General features: G+C 45.5%; 11 non-coding genes and 1 pseudogene across 11 annotated transcripts; all 12 read right to left on the minus strand.

The window, feature by feature from the left end:
• Window positions 1-8: 8 nt before the first annotated feature.
• On the minus strand, window positions 9-199 carry LOC141228154 (U2 spliceosomal RNA). Its single transcript, XR_012295076.1, has one exon. It is a non-coding gene; the product is annotated as a U2 spliceosomal RNA (small nuclear RNA).
• A 1,115-nt stretch (window positions 200-1,314) lies between these two features.
• On the minus strand, window positions 1,315-1,501 carry LOC141228425 (U2 spliceosomal RNA). The gene has a single exon (XR_012295306.1). It is a non-coding gene; the product is annotated as a U2 spliceosomal RNA (small nuclear RNA).
• A 775-nt stretch (window positions 1,502-2,276) lies between these two features.
• Window positions 2,277-2,368, minus strand: LOC141228531 (U2 spliceosomal RNA; annotated as a pseudogene).
• Window positions 2,369-3,483: 1,115 nt separating this feature from the next.
• Window positions 3,484-3,674, minus strand: LOC141228155 (U2 spliceosomal RNA). The gene has a single exon (XR_012295077.1). It is a non-coding gene; the product is annotated as a U2 spliceosomal RNA (small nuclear RNA).
• A 1,115-nt stretch (window positions 3,675-4,789) lies between these two features.
• On the minus strand, window positions 4,790-4,980 carry LOC141228224 (U2 spliceosomal RNA). The gene has a single exon (XR_012295143.1). It is a non-coding gene; the product is annotated as a U2 spliceosomal RNA (small nuclear RNA).
• A 1,115-nt stretch (window positions 4,981-6,095) lies between these two features.
• On the minus strand, window positions 6,096-6,286 carry LOC141228156 (U2 spliceosomal RNA). The gene has a single exon (XR_012295078.1). It is a non-coding gene; the product is annotated as a U2 spliceosomal RNA (small nuclear RNA).
• A 1,115-nt stretch (window positions 6,287-7,401) lies between these two features.
• LOC141228157 (U2 spliceosomal RNA) lies at window positions 7,402-7,592 on the minus strand. Its single transcript, XR_012295079.1, has one exon. It is a non-coding gene; the product is annotated as a U2 spliceosomal RNA (small nuclear RNA).
• Window positions 7,593-8,707: 1,115 nt separating this feature from the next.
• Window positions 8,708-8,898, minus strand: LOC141228158 (U2 spliceosomal RNA). Its single transcript, XR_012295080.1, has one exon. It is a non-coding gene; the product is annotated as a U2 spliceosomal RNA (small nuclear RNA).
• Window positions 8,899-10,013: 1,115 nt separating this feature from the next.
• Window positions 10,014-10,204, minus strand: LOC141228159 (U2 spliceosomal RNA). Its single transcript, XR_012295081.1, has one exon. It is a non-coding gene; the product is annotated as a U2 spliceosomal RNA (small nuclear RNA).
• A 1,115-nt stretch (window positions 10,205-11,319) lies between these two features.
• Window positions 11,320-11,510, minus strand: LOC141228162 (U2 spliceosomal RNA). Its single transcript, XR_012295083.1, has one exon. It is a non-coding gene; the product is annotated as a U2 spliceosomal RNA (small nuclear RNA).
• Window positions 11,511-12,622: 1,112 nt separating this feature from the next.
• Window positions 12,623-12,813, minus strand: LOC141228163 (U2 spliceosomal RNA). The gene has a single exon (XR_012295084.1). It is a non-coding gene; the product is annotated as a U2 spliceosomal RNA (small nuclear RNA).
• Window positions 12,814-13,928: 1,115 nt separating this feature from the next.
• Window positions 13,929-14,119, minus strand: LOC141228164 (U2 spliceosomal RNA). Its single transcript, XR_012295085.1, has one exon. It is a non-coding gene; the product is annotated as a U2 spliceosomal RNA (small nuclear RNA).
• Between the last annotated feature and the right edge of the window lie 977 nt (window positions 14,120-15,096).

A 15,096-nucleotide genomic window follows, 5' to 3' on the forward strand; every position in this document is an offset into this window, starting at 1 on the left:
CATTAAAGAAGGGGTGCACCGGTCCTGGAGATACTGCAATACCAGGTCAATGCGTGGAGTGGACAGAGCAAGCTCTTTTTCCATCTCCCTGTTCTAAAAATCCATTTAATATATGGTCCCCAGATAGGGGACGTATCAGATATTAAACTGATAAGAACAGATACTACACTTGATCTTAGCCAAAAGGCCGAGAAGCGATAACCAGAATTGGTTTCAAACTACGGAGCCACCCAAGGATCCTGAAAAGTCCATTTGTGGAGATGAGCTCCTGGACTCCCGTTAAGAAGACATGTTGTCAACCTTTAGATCCCTTACATGCCTGCACTTTTCGGCTTGCTGCTGCTGCAATCCACGCGTTTTAGATCTGCATAACTCCACCTCTTTAAACACAGCACCTTCACCCCCTGCTGTTCCCACCCGCCTCAACACCGTTGGAAGGGAGGAGAACCAATTAAGGCGGGGGGTGGGGTGGAACGAGCAGCTGTCTACCCTTAGCAGGAGGGCTCCTGATTACATACCTCTCCTGCTGCTGCTGCTGCTGGCTGTCCAGCAGCAGACTGAAGGTGGCTGCTGCTGTGCACAGGTATATAAAGGCTCAGAGCCTATTATGACACGCGCAGCCAGCGTTCCATTGCCACATTCCATCTACTGCAGGCAGGATACCTGGCTGGCTGAATGTCGCTGAGAAGCTCACAGAGACCGCCATAAGCAACAGTTTAACAGGATGCCACAGACTAATCAACCAAACTTTTTGGGTTGGGTTCTCTTTTATAGTCTGCAGGCATTAAATGAAAGAAGTCAGTGTTCCAGCAGAAGGAGACAACGTTTCAGAAAAGGCATTGTAGCAAACCAAAAAAGAAATTTTAAGCGCAGCAGAGTAACCAGCGCACATACCTGTTAGCTCAGGTGAGTTTAAAAGGCTGCTGTTGATAACAAGGGCATTTGCTAAATAGATGGTGTGTGTGCAACAATATACTGAAAGGTCAATTATATTATGCAGCTTATCTCACCACCTGTAGTTATTTAGGTGAAAGCTCCAAAATGCTTGCCTAATATGTCTGTTTATCCAAAAGGAAGTAAAAAGGGAGAGCTAGAAAGATAGCATTGCATCACATTACATGGCAATGCAATGCACAGTTGCTGAAGTTGAACCAAAATGAGCTTGTAATCTGGCTTCTGCAACTTTGAACATGAAAAATCCAATGAGGAGAAGAAAAGCAAAGCCAAAGAGTCCATCCCAAAATCCGACAAACAAGCAAAATGAACAAAAAACATTGAATTCAATTCTTTCTGATTTTAGAAACTGCATTAAAGAAGGGGTGCACCGGTCCTGGAGATACTGCAATACCAGGTCAATGCGTGGAGTGGACAGAGCAAGCTCTTTTTCCATCTCCCTGTTCTAAAAATCCATTTAATATATGGTCCCCAGATAGGGGACGTATCAGATATTAAACTGATAAGAACAGATTTTTTTTTTTTTTTTTTTTTTTCTAAAAGCCCGAATTCGTGTACAAAACCCGAGTGCGCTTAAAAAAGTGCACTAGGATGCTGGTCTTCTTGAAACCCTCTCCAAAAGGAGAAGGGTCCCCCAAACCATTCCCCGTCCCTCCGAGCCAGAAGGCCACAGCGAGGAACAGGGACAAATAGCCACCTCCAGCCGGAGCCAGAGGCGACCCAATCTTACCCCCAGCACCTGCCCGAGTTCTCACCCGAGCAAGGCACTGCGAGCCAAAGACTGTGCTCCCCTCCCGGAAGAGGGGAGCCAACAACGCTCTCCTCCCGAAAGAGGAGAGCCAGGGGGGTTCAGGGGGGAGCGGAACCTGATGGCCACACACTCCCCCCCTAGACCTGCCAAGAGAGGAACCCGTAAGGGAACCGCATCCCGACAAAATCCTAGTAGGACGTGACACACGTGAATAAGTGGACACACAGTGACAAAGAAATTAAATAAATAGTGAAGGTTTCACAGTATAATACTGCCCGGACCTTCGACCGGGAATTGAAAAATTCCCCATCCTAAGGCCAGAAGGCCCGGAATAAGGGTATGTGCGAAGAAAGAAAATTTAAAGTGCTTGTGCAAATGTGCCATAAACTCAAGTGGGGTTCCCAATCCCAGTGAGTTAAGGCACCCCAGGGTCACCACTCCTGGGGCACTTCACACTTCGGGCTTTCGATCTTCCCCGGCCCAATGGCGTCGATCCTGGGGGGCCATGCTTTCCACCAGATGACTATATTAGCCACCTGGCGTACTAACAAGCGCCTAAACCCCAGTGTGCATAATGTATCAATCTACTAGGGCGGCCAACATCCAAAACCGCCTTTTCGAAAGATACTACACTTGATCTTAGCCAAAAGGCCGAGAAGCGATAACCAGAATTGGTTTCAAACTACGGAGCCACCCAAGGATCCTGAAAAGTCCATTTGTGGAGATGAGCTCCTGGACTCCCGTTAAGAAGACATGTTGTCAACCTCTAGATCCCTTACATGCCTGCACTTTTCGGCTTGCTGCTGCTGCAATCCACGCGTTTTAGATCTGCATAACTCCACCTCTTTAAACACAGCACCTTCACCCCCTGCTGTTCCCACCCGCCTCAACACCGTTGGAAGGGAGGAGAACCAATTAAGGCGGGGGGTGGGGTGGAACAAGCAGCTGTCTACCCTTAGCAGGAGGGCTCCTGATTACATACCTCTCCTGCTGCTGCTGCTGCTGGCTGTCCAGCAGCAGACTGAAGGTGGCTGCTGCTGTGCACAGGTATATAAAGGCTCAGAGCCTATTATGACACGCGCAGCCAGCGTTCCATTGCCACATTCCATCTACTGCAGGCAGGATACCTGGCTGGCTGAATGTCGCTGAGAAGCTCACAGAGACCGCCATAAGCAACAGTTTAACAGAATGCCACAGACTAATCAACCAAACTTTTTGGGTTGGGTTCTCTTTTATAGTCTGCAGGCCTTAAATGAAAGAAGTCAGTGTTCCAGCAGAAGGAGACAACGTTTCAGAAAAGGCATTGTAGCAAACCAAAAAAGAAATTTTAAGCGCAGCAGAGTAACCAGCGCACATACCTGTTAGCTCAGGTGAGTTTAAAAGGCTGCTGTTGATAACAAGGGCATTTGCTAAATAGATGGTGTGTGTGCAACAATATACTGAAAGGTCAATTATATTGTGCAGCTTATCTCACCACCTGTAGTTATTTAGGTGAAAGCTCCAAAATGCTTGCCTAATATGTCTGTTTATCCAAAAGGAAGTAAAAAGGGAGAGCTAGAAAGATAGCATTGCATCACATTACATGGCAATGCAATGCACAGTTGCTGAAGTTGAACCAAAATGAGCTTGTAATCTGGCTTCTGCAACTTTGAACATGAAAAATCCAATGAGGAGAAGAAAAGCAAAGCCAAAGAGTCCATCCCAAAATCCGACAAACAAGCAAAATGAACAAAAAACATTGAATTCAATTCTTTCTGATTTTAGAAACTGCATTAAAGAAGGGGTGCACCGGTCCTGGAGATACTGCAATACCAGGTCAATGCGTGGAGTGGACAGAGCAAGCTCTTTTTCCATCTCCCTGTTCTAAAAATCCATTTAATATATGGTCCCCAGATAGGGGACGTATCAGATATTAAACTGATAAGAACAGATACTACACTTGATCTTAGCCAAAAGGCCGAGAAGCGATAACCAGAATTGGTTTCAAACTACGCAGCCACCCAAGGATCCTGAAAAGTCCATTTGTGGAGATGAGCTCCTGGACTCCCGTTAAGAAGACATGTTGTCAACCTCTAGATCCCTTACATGCCTGCACTTTTCGGCTTGCTGCTGCTGCAATCCACGCGTTTTAGATCTGCATAACTCCACCTCTTTAAACACAGCACCTTCACCCCCTGCTGTTCCCACCCGCCTCAACACCGTTGGAAGGGAGGAGAACCAATTAAGGCGGGGGGTGGGGTGGAACGAGCAGCTGTCTACCCTTAGCAGGAGGGCTCCTGATTACATACCTCTCCTGCTGCTGCTGCTGCTGGCTGTCCAGCAGCAGACTGAAGGTGGCTGCTGCTGTGCACAGGTATATAAAGGCTCAGAGCCTATTATGACACGCGCAGCCAGCGTTCCATTGCCACATTCCATCTACTGCAGGCAGGATACCTGGCTGGCTGAATGTCGCTGAGAAGCTCACAGAGACCGCCATAAGCAACAGTTTAACAGAATGCCACAGACTAATCAACCAAACTTTTTGGGTTGGGTTCTCTTTTATAGTCTGCAGGCATTAAATGAAAGAAGTCAGTGTTCCAGCAGAAGGAGACAACGTTTCAGAAAAGGCATTGTAGCAAACCAAAAAAGAAATTTTAAGCGCAGCAGAGTAACCAGCGCACATACCTGTTAGCTCAGGTGAGTTTAAAAGGCTGCTGTTGATAACAAGAGCATTTGCTAAATAGATGGTGTGTGTGCAACAATATACTGAAAGGTCAATTATATTGTGCAGCTTATCTCACCACCTGTAGTTATTTAGGTGAAAGCTCCAAAATGCTTGCCTAATATGTCTGTTTATCCAAAAGGAAGTAAAAAGGGAGAGCTAGAAAGATAGCATTGCATCACATTACATGGCAATGCAATGCACAGTTGCTGAAGTTGAACCAAAATGAGCTTGTAATCTGGCTTCTGCAACTTTGAACATGAAAAATCCAATGAGGAGAAGAAAAGCAAAGCCAAAGAGTCCATCCCCAAATCCGACAAACAAGCAAAATGAACAAAAAACATTGAATTCAATTCTTTCTGATTTTAGAAACTGCATTAAAGAAGGGGTGCACCGGTCCTGAAGATACTGCAATACCAGGTCAATGCGTGGAGTGGACAGAGCAAGCTCTTTTTCCATCTCCCTGTTCTAAAAATCCATTTAATATATGGTCCCCAGATAGGGGACGTATCAGATATTAAACTGATAAGAACAGATACTACACTTGATCTTAGCCAAAAGGCCGAGAAGCGATAACCAGAATTGGTTTCAAACTACGGAGCCACCCAAGGATCCTGAAAAGTCCATTTGTGGAGATGAGCTCCTGGACTCCCGTTAAGAAGACATGTTGTCAACCTCTAGATCCCTTACATGCCTGCACTTTTCGGCTTGCTGCTGCTGCAATCCACGCGTTTTAGATCTGCATAACTCCACCTCTTTAAACACAGCACCTTCACCCCCTGCTGTTCCCACCCGCCTCAACACCGTTGGAAGGGAGGAGAACCAATTAAGGCGGGGGGTGGGGTGGAACGAGCAGCTGTCTACCCTTAGCAGGAGGGCTCCTGATTACATACCTCTCCTGCTGCTGCTGCTGCTGGCTGTCCAGCAGCAGACTGAAGGTGGCTGCTGCTGTGCACAGGTATATAAAGGCTCAGAGCCTATTATGACACGCGCAGCCAGCGTTCCATTGCCACATTCCATCTACTGCAGGCAGGATACCTGGCTGGCTGAATGTCGCTGAGAAGCTCACAGAGACCGCCATAAGCAACAGTTTAACAGAATGCCACAGACTAATCAACCAAACTTTTTGGGTTGGGTTCTCTTTTATAGTCTGCAGGCATTAAATGAAAGAAGTCAGTGTTCCAGCAGAAGGAGACAACGTTTCAGAAAAGGCATTGTAGCAAACCAAAAAAGAAATTTTAAGCGCAGCAGAGTAACCAGCGCACATACCTGTTAGCTCAGGTGAGTTTAAAAGGCTGCTGTTGATAACAAGGGCATTTGCTAAATAGATGGTGTGTGTGCAACAATATACTGAAAGGTCAATTATATTGTGCAGCTTATCTCACCACCTGTAGTTATTTAGGTGAAAGCTCCAAAATGCTTGCCTAATATGTCTGTTTATCCAAAAGGAAGTAAAAAGGGAGAGCTAGAAAGATAGCATTGCATCACATTACATGGCAATGCAATGCACAGTTGCTGAAGTTGAACCAAAATGAGCTTGTAATCTGGCTTCTGCAACTTTGAACATGAAAAATCCAATGAGGAGAAGAAAAGCAAAGCCAAAGAGTCCATCCCCAAATCCGACAAACAAGCAAAATGAACAAAAAACATTGAATTCAATTCTTTCTGATTTTAGAAACTGCATTAAAGAAGGGGTGCACCGGTCCTGGAGATACTGCAATACCAGGTCAATGCGTGGAGTGGACAGAGCAAGCTCTTTTTCCATCTCCCTGTTCTAAAAATCCATTTAATATATGGTCCCCAGATAGGGGACGTATCAGATATTAAACTGATAAGAACAGATACTACACTTGATCTTAGCCAAAAGGCCGAGAAGCGATAACCAGAATTGGTTTCAAACTACGGAGCCACCCAAGGATCCTGAAAAGTCCATTTGTGGAGATGAGCTCCTGGACTCCCGTTAAGAAGACATGTTGTCAACCTCTAGATCCCTTACATGCCTGCACTTTTCGGCTTGCTGCTGCTGCAATCCACGCGTTTTAGATCTGCATAACTCCACCTCTTTAAACACAGCACCTTCACCCCCTGCTGTTCCCACCCGCCTCAACACCGTTGGAAGGGAGGAGAACCAATTAAGGCGGGGGGTGGGGTGGAACGAGCAGCTGTCTACCCTTAGCAGGAGGGCTCCTGATTACATACCTCTCCTGCTGCTGCTGCTGCTGGCTGTCCAGCAGCAGACTGAAGGTGGCTGCTGCTGTGCACAGGTATATAAAGGCTCAGAGCCTATTATGACACGCGCAGCCAGCGTTCCATTGCCACATTCCATCTACTGCAGGCAGGATACCTGGCTGGCTGAATGTCGCTGAGAAGCTCACAGAGACCGCCATAAGCAACAGTTTAACAGAATGCCACAGACTAATCAACCAAACTTTTTGGGTTGGGTTCTCTTTTATAGTCTGCAGGCATTAAATGAAAGAAGTCAGTGTTCCAGCAGAAGGAGACAACGTTTCAGAAAAGGCATTGTAGCAAACCAAAAAAGAAATTTTAAGCGCAGCAGAGTAACCAGCGCACATACCTGTTAGCTCAGGTGAGTTTAAAAGGCTGCTGTTGATAACAAGAGCATTTGCTAAATAGATGGTGTGTGTGCAACAATATACTGAAAGGTCAATTATATTGTGCAGCTTATCTCACCACCTGTAGTTATTTAGGTGAAAGCTCCAAAATGCTTGCCTAATATGTCTGTTTATCCAAAAGGAAGTAAAAAGGGAGAGCTAGAAAGATAGCATTGCATCACATTACATGGCAATGCAATGCACAGTTGCTGAAGTTGAACCAAAATGAGCTTGTAATCTGGCTTCTGCAACTTTGAACATGAAAAATCCAATGAGGAGAAGAAAAGCAAAGCCAAAGAGTCCATCCCCAAATCCGACAAACAAGCAAAATGAACAAAAAACATTGAATTCAATTCTTTCTGATTTTAGAAACTGCATTAAAGAAGGGGTGCACCGGTCCTGGAGATACTGCAATACCAGGTCAATGCGTGGAGTGGACAGAGCAAGCTCTTTTTCCATCTCCCTGTTCTAAAAATCCATTTAATATATGGTCCCCAGATAGGGGACGTATCAGATATTAAACTGATAAGAACAGATACTACACTTGATCTTAGCCAAAAGGCCGAGAAGCGATAACCAGAATTGGTTTCAAACTACGGAGCCACCCAAGGATCCTGAAAAGTCCATTTGTGGAGATGAGCTCCTGGACTCCCGTTAAGAAGACATGTTGTCAACCTCTAGATCCCTTACATGCCTGCACTTTTCGGCTTGCTGCTGCTGCAATCCACGCGTTTTAGATCTGCATAACTCCACCTCTTTAAACACAGCACCTTCACCCCCTGCTGTTCCCACCCGCCTCAACACCGTTGGAAGGGAGGAGAACCAATTAAGGCGGGGGGTGGGGTGGAACGAGCAGCTGTCTACCCTTAGCAGGAGGGCTCCTGATTACATACCTCTCCTGCTGCTGCTGCTGCTGGCTGTCCAGCAGCAGACTGAAGGTGGCTGCTGCTGTGCACAGGTATATAAAGGCTCAGAGCCTATTATGACACGCGCAGCCAGCGTTCCATTGCCACATTCCATCTACTGCAGGCAGGATACCTGGCTGGCTGAATGTCGCTGAGAAGCTCACAGAGACCGCCATAAGCAACAGTTTAACAGAATGCCACAGACTAATCAACCAAACTTTTTGGGTTGGGTTCTCTTTTATAGTCTGCAGGCATTAAATGAAAGAAGTCAGTGTTCCAGCAGAAGGAGACAACGTTTCAGAAAAGGCATTGTAGCAAACCAAAAAAGAAATTTTAAGCGCAGCAGAGTAACCAGCGCACATACCTGTTAGCTCAGGTGAGTTTAAAAGGCTGCTGTTGATAACAAGGGCATTTGCTAAATAGATGGTGTGTGTGCAACAATATACTGAAAGGTCAATTATATTGTGCAGCTTATCTCACCACCTGTAGTTATTTAGGTGAAAGCTCCAAAATGCTTGCCTAATATGTCTGTTTATCCAAAAGGAAGTAAAAAGGGAGAGCTAGAAAGATAGCATTGCATCACATTACATGGCAATGCAATGCACAGTTGCTGAAGTTGAACCAAAATGAGCTTGTAATCTGGCTTCTGCAACTTTGAACATGAAAAATCCAATGAGGAGAAGAAAAGCAAAGCCAAAGAGTCCATCCCCAAATCCGACAAACAAGCAAAATGAACAAAAAACATTGAATTCAATTCTTTCTGATTTTAGAAACTGCATTAAAGAAGGGGTGCACCGGTCCTGGAGATACTGCAATACCAGGTCAATGCGTGGAGTGGACAGAGCAAGCTCTTTTTCCATCTCCCTGTTCTAAAAATCCATTTAATATATGGTCCCCAGATAGGGGACGTATCAGATATTAAACTGATAAGAACAGATACTACACTTGATCTTAGCCAAAAGGCCGAGAAGCGATAACCAGAATTGGTTTCAAACTACGGAGCCACCCAAGGATCCTGTAAAGGCCATTTGTGGAGATGAGCTCCTGGACTCCCGTTAAGAAGACATGTTGTCAACCTCTAGATCCCTTACATGCCTGCACTTTTCGGCTTGCTGCTGCTGCAATCCACGCGTTTTAGATCTGCATAACTCCACCTCTTTAAACACAGCACCTTCACCCCCTGCTGTTCCCACCCGCCTCAACACCGTTGGAAGGGAGGAGAACCAATTAAGGCGGGGGGTGGGGTGGAACGAGCAGCTGTCTACCCTTAGCAGGAGGGCTCCTGATTACATACCTCTCCTGCTGCTGCTGCTGCTGGCTGTCCAGCAGCAGACTGAAGGTGGCTGCTGCTGTGCACAGGTATATAAAGGCTCAGAGCCTATTATGACACGCGCAGCCAGCGTTCCATTGCCACATTCCATCTACTGCAGACAGGATACCTGGCTGGCTGAATGTCGCTGAGAAGCTCACAGAGACCGCCATAAGCAACAGTTTAACAGAATGCCACAGACTAATCAACCAAACTTTTTGGGTTGGGTTCTCTTTTATAGTCTGCAGGCATTAAATGAAAGAAGTCAGTGTTCCAGCAGAAGGAGACAACGTTTCAGAAAAGGCATTGTAGCAAACCAAAAAAGAAATTTTAAGCGCAGCAGAGTAACCAGCGCACATACCTGTTAGCTCAGGTGAGTTTAAAAGGCTGCTGTTGATAACAAGGGCATTTGCTAAATAGATGGTGTGTGTGCAACAATATACTGAAAGGTCAATTATATTGTGCAGCTTATCTCACCACCTGTAGTTATTTAGGTGAAAGCTCCAAAATGCTTGCCTAATATGTCTGTTTATCCAAAAGGAAGTAAAAAGGGAGAGCTAGAAAGATAGCATTGCATCACATTACATGGCAATGCAATGCACAGTTGCTGAAGTTGAACCAAAATGAGCTTGTAATCTGGCTTCTGCAACTTTGAACATGAAAAATCCAATGAGGAGAAGAAAAGCAAAGCCAAAGAGTCCATCCCCAAATCCGACAAACAAGCAAAATGAACAAAAAACATTGAATTCAATTCTTTCTGATTTTAGAAACTGCATTAAAGAAGGGGTGCACCGGTCCTGGAGATACTGCAATACCAGGTCAATGCGTGGAGTGGACAGAGCAAGCTCTTTTTCCATCTCCCTGTTCTAAAAATCCATTTAATATATGGTCCCCAGATAGGGGACGTATCAGATATTAAACTGATAAGAACAGATACTACACTTGATCTTAGCCAAAAGGCCGAGAAGCGATAACCAGAATTGGTTTCAAACTACGGAGCCACCCAAGGATCCTGTAAAGGCCATTTGTGGAGATGAGCTCCTGGACTCCCGTTAAGAAGACATGTTGTCAACCTCTAGATCCCTTACATGCCTGCACTTTTCGGCTTGCTGCTGCTGCAATCCACGCGTTTTAGATCTGCATAACTCCACCTCTTTAAACACAGCACCTTCACCCCCTGCTGTTCCCACCCGCCTCAACACCGTTGGAAGGGAGGAGAACCAATTAAGGCGGGGGGTGGGGTGCAACGAGCAGCTGTCTACCCTTAGCAGGAGGGCTCCTGATTACATACCTCTCCTGCTGCTGCTGCTGCTGGCTGTCCAGCAGCAGACTGAAGGTGGCTGCTGCTGTGCACAGGTATATAAAGGCTCAGAGCCTATTATGACACGCGCAGCCAGCGTTCCATTGCCACATTCCATCTACTGCAGACAGGATACCTGGCTGGCTGAATGTCGCTGAGAAGCTCACAGAGACCGCCATAAGCAACAGTTTAACAGAATGCCACAGACTAATCAACCAAACTTTTTGGGTTGGGTTCTCTTTTATAGTCTGCAGGCATTAAATGAAAGAAGTCAGTGTTCCAGCAGAAGGAGACAACGTTTCAGAAAAGGCATTGTAGCAAACCAAAAAAGAAATTTTAAGCGCAGCAGAGTAACCAGCGCACATACCTGTTAGCTCAGGTGAGTTTAAAAGGCTGCTGTTGATAACAAGGGCATTTGCTAAATAGATGGTGTGTGTGCAACAATATACTGAAAGGTCAATTATATTGTGCAGCTTATCTCACCACCTGTAGTTATTTAGGTGAAAGCTCCAAAATGCTTGCCTAATATGTCTGTTTATCCAAAAGGAAGTAAAAAGGGAGAGCTAGAAAGATAGCATTGCATCACATTACATGGCAATGCAATGCACAGTTGCTGAAGTTGAACCAAAATGAGCTTGTAATCTGGCTTCTGCAACTTTGAACATGAAAAATCCAATGAGGAGAAGAAAAGCAAAGCCAAAGAGTCCATCCCCAAATCCGACAAACAAGCAAAATGAACAAAAAACATTGAATTCAATTCTTTCTGATTTTAGAAACTGCATTAAAGAAGGGGTGCACCGGTCCTGGAGATACTGCAATACCAGGTCAATGCGTGGAGTGGACAGAGCAAGCTCTTTTTCCATCTCCCTGTTCTAAAAATCCATTTAATATATGGTCCCCAGATAGGGGACGTATCAGATATTAAACTGATAAGAACAGATACTACACTTGATCTTAGCCAAAAGGCCGAGAAGCGATAACCAGAATTGGTTTCAAACTACGGAGCCACCCAAGGATCCTGTAAAGGCCATTTGTGGAGATGAGCTCCTGGACTCCCGTTAAGAAGACATGTTGTCAACCTCTAGATCCCTTACATGCCTGCACTTTTCGGCTTGCTGCTGCTGCAATCCACGCGTTTTAGATCTGCATAACTCCACCTCTTTAAACACAGCACCTTCACCCCCTGCTGTTCCCACCCGCCTCAACACCGTTGGAAGGGAGGAGAACCAATTAAGGCGGGGGGTGGGGTGGAACGAGCAGCTGTCTACCCTTAGCAGGAGGGCTCCTGATTACATACCTCTCCTGCTGCTGCTGCTGGCTGTCCAGCAGCAGACTGAAGGTGGCTGCTGCTGTGCACAGGTATATAAAGGCTCAGAGCCTATTATGACACGCGCAGCCAGCGTTCCATTGCCACATTCCATCTACTGCAGACAGGATACCTGGCTGGCTGAATGTCGCTGAGAAGCTCACAGAGACCGCCATAAGCAACAGTTTAACAGAATGCCACAGACTAATCAACCAAACTTTTTGGGTTGGGTTCTCTTTTATAGTCTGCAGGCATTAAATGAAAGAAGTCAGTGTTCCAGCAGAAGGAGACAACGTTTCAGAAAAGGCATTGTAGCAAACCAAAAAAGAAATTTTAAGCGCAGCAGAGTAACCAGCGCACATACCTGTTAGCTCAGGTGAGTTTAAAAGGCTGCTGTTGATAACAAGGGCATTTGCTAAATAGATGGTGTGTGTGCAACAATATACTGAAAGGTCAATTATATTGTGCAGCTTATCTCACCACCTGTAGTTATTTAGGTGAAAGCTCCAAAATGCTTGCCTAATATGTCTGTTTATCCAAAAGGAAGTAAAAAGGGAGAGCTAGAAAGATAGCATTGCATCACATTACATGGCAATGCAATGCACAGTTGCTGAAGTTGAACCAAAATGAGCTTGTAATCTGGCTTCTGCAACTTTGAACATGAAAAATCCAATGAGGAGAAGAAAAGCAAAGCCAAAGAGTCCATCCCAAAATCCGACAAACAAGCAAAATGAACAAAAAACATTGAATTCAATTCTTTCTGATTTTAGAAACTGCATTAAAGAAGGGGTGCACCGGTCCTGGAGATACTGCAATACCAGGTCAATGCGTGGAGTGGACAGAGCAAGCTCTTTTTCCATCTCCCTGTTCTAAAAATCCATTTAATATATGGTCCCCAGATAGGGGACGTATCAGATATTAAACTGATAAGAACAGATACTACACTTGATCTTAGCCAAAAGGCCGAGAAGCGATAACCAGAATTGGTTTCAAACTACGGAGCCACCCAAGGATCCTGAAAAGTCCATTTGTGGAGATGAGCTCCTGGACTCCCGTTAAGAAGACATGTTGTCAACCTCTAGATCCCTTACATGCCTGCACTTTTCGGCTTGCTGCTGCTGCAATCCACGCGTTTTAGATCTGCATAACTCCACCTCTTTAAACACAGCACCTTCACCCCCTGCTGTTCCCACCCGCCTCAACACCGTTGGAAGGGAGGAGAACCAATTAAGGCGGGGGGTGGGGTGGAACGAGCAGCTGTCTACCCTTAGCAGGAGGGCTCCTGATTACATACCTCTCCTGCTGCTGCTGCTGCTGGCTGTCCAGCAGCAGACTGAAGGTGGCTGCTGCTGTGCCCAGGTATATAAAGGCTCAGAGCCTATTATGACACGCGCAGCCAGCGTTCCATTGCCACATTCCATCTACTGCAGGCAGGATACCTGGCTGGCTGAATGTCGCTGAGAAGCTCACAGAGACCGCCATAAGCAACAGTTTAACAGAATGCCACAGACAAATCAACCAAACTTTTTGGGTTGGGTTCTCTTTTATAGTCTGCAGGCATTAAATGAAAGAAGTCAGTGTTCCAGCAGAAGGAGACAACGTTTCAGAAAAGGCATTGTAGCAAACCAAAAAAGAAATTTTAACCGCAGCAGAGTAACCAGCGCACATACCTGTTAGCTCAGGTGAGTTTAAAAGGCTGCTGTTGATAACAAGGGCATTTGCTAAATAGATGGTGTGTGTGCAACAATATACTGAAAGGTCAATTATATTGTGCAGCTTATCTCACCACCTGTAGTTATTTAGGTGAAAGCTCCAAAATGCTTGCCTAATATGTCTGTTTATCCAAAAGGAAGTAAAAAGGGAGAGCTAGAAAGATAGCATTGCATCACATTACATGGCAATGCAATGCACAGTTGCTGAAGTTGAACCAAAATGAGCTTGTAATCTGGCTTCTGCAACTTTGAACATGAAAAATCCAATGAGGAGAAGAAAAGCAGAGCCAAAGAGTCCATCCCCAAATCCGACAAACAAGCAAAATGAACAAAAAACATTGAATTCAATTCTTTCTGATTTTAGAAACTGCATTAAAGAAGGGGTGCACCGGTCCTGGAGATACTGCAATACCAGGTCAATGCGTGGAGTGGACAGAGCAAGCTCTTTTTCCATCTCCCTGTTCTAAAAATCCATTTAATATATGGTCCCCAGATAGGGGACGTATCAGATATTAAACTGATAAGAACAGATACTACACTTGATCTTAGCCAAAAGGCCGAGAAGCGATAACCAGAATTGGTTTCAAACTACGGAGCCACCCAAGGATCCTGAAAAGTCCATTTGTGGAGATGAGCTCCTGGACTCCCGTTAAGAAGACATGTTGTCAACCTCTAGATCCCTTACATGCCTGCACTTTTCGGCTTGCTGCTGCTGCAATCCACGCGTTTTAGATCTGCATAACTCCACCTCTTTAAACACAGCACCTTCACCCCCTGCTGTTCCCACCCGCCTCAACACCGTTGGAAGGGCAGAGAACCAATTAAGGCGGGGGGTGGGGTGGAACGAGCAGCTGTCTACCCTTAGCAGGAGGGCTCCTGATTACATACCTCTCCTGCTGCTGCTGCTGCTGGCTGTCCAGCAGCAGACTGAAGGTGGCTGCTGCTGTGCACAGGTATATAAAGGCTCAGAGCCTATTATGACACGCGCAGCCAGCGTTCCATTGCCACATTCCATCTACTGCAGGCAGGATACCTGGCTGGCTGAATGTCGCTGAGAAGCTCACAGAGACCGCCATAAGCAACAGTTTAACAGAATGCCACAGACTAATCAACCAAACTTTTTGGGTTGGGTTCTCTTTTATAGTCTGCAGGCATTAAATGAAAGAAGTCAGTGTTCCAGCAGAAGGAGACAACGTTTCAGAAAAGGCATTGTAGCAAACCAAAAAAGAAATTTTAAGCGCAGCAGAGTAACCAGCGCACATACCTGTTAGCTCAGGTGAGTTTAAAAGGCTGCTGTTGATAACAAGGGCATTTGCTAAATAGATGGTGTGTGTGCAACAATATACTGAAAGGTCAATTATATTGTGCAGCTTATCTCACCACCTGTAGTTATTTAGGTGAAAGCTCCAAAATGCTTGCCTAATATGTCTGTTTATCCAAAAGGAAGTAAAAAGGGAGAGCTAGAAAGATAGCATTGCATCACATTACATGGCAATGCAATGCACAGTTGCTGAAGTTGAACCAAAATGAGCTTGTAATCTGGCTT

Source organism: Phyllobates terribilis, unplaced genomic scaffold (assembly GCF_046119375.1).
Source record: "Phyllobates terribilis strain yellow unplaced genomic scaffold, ASM4611937v1 Scaffold_437__1_contigs__length_1545540, whole genome shotgun sequence".
Taxonomy (NCBI): domain Eukaryota; kingdom Metazoa; phylum Chordata; class Amphibia; order Anura; family Dendrobatidae; genus Phyllobates; species Phyllobates terribilis.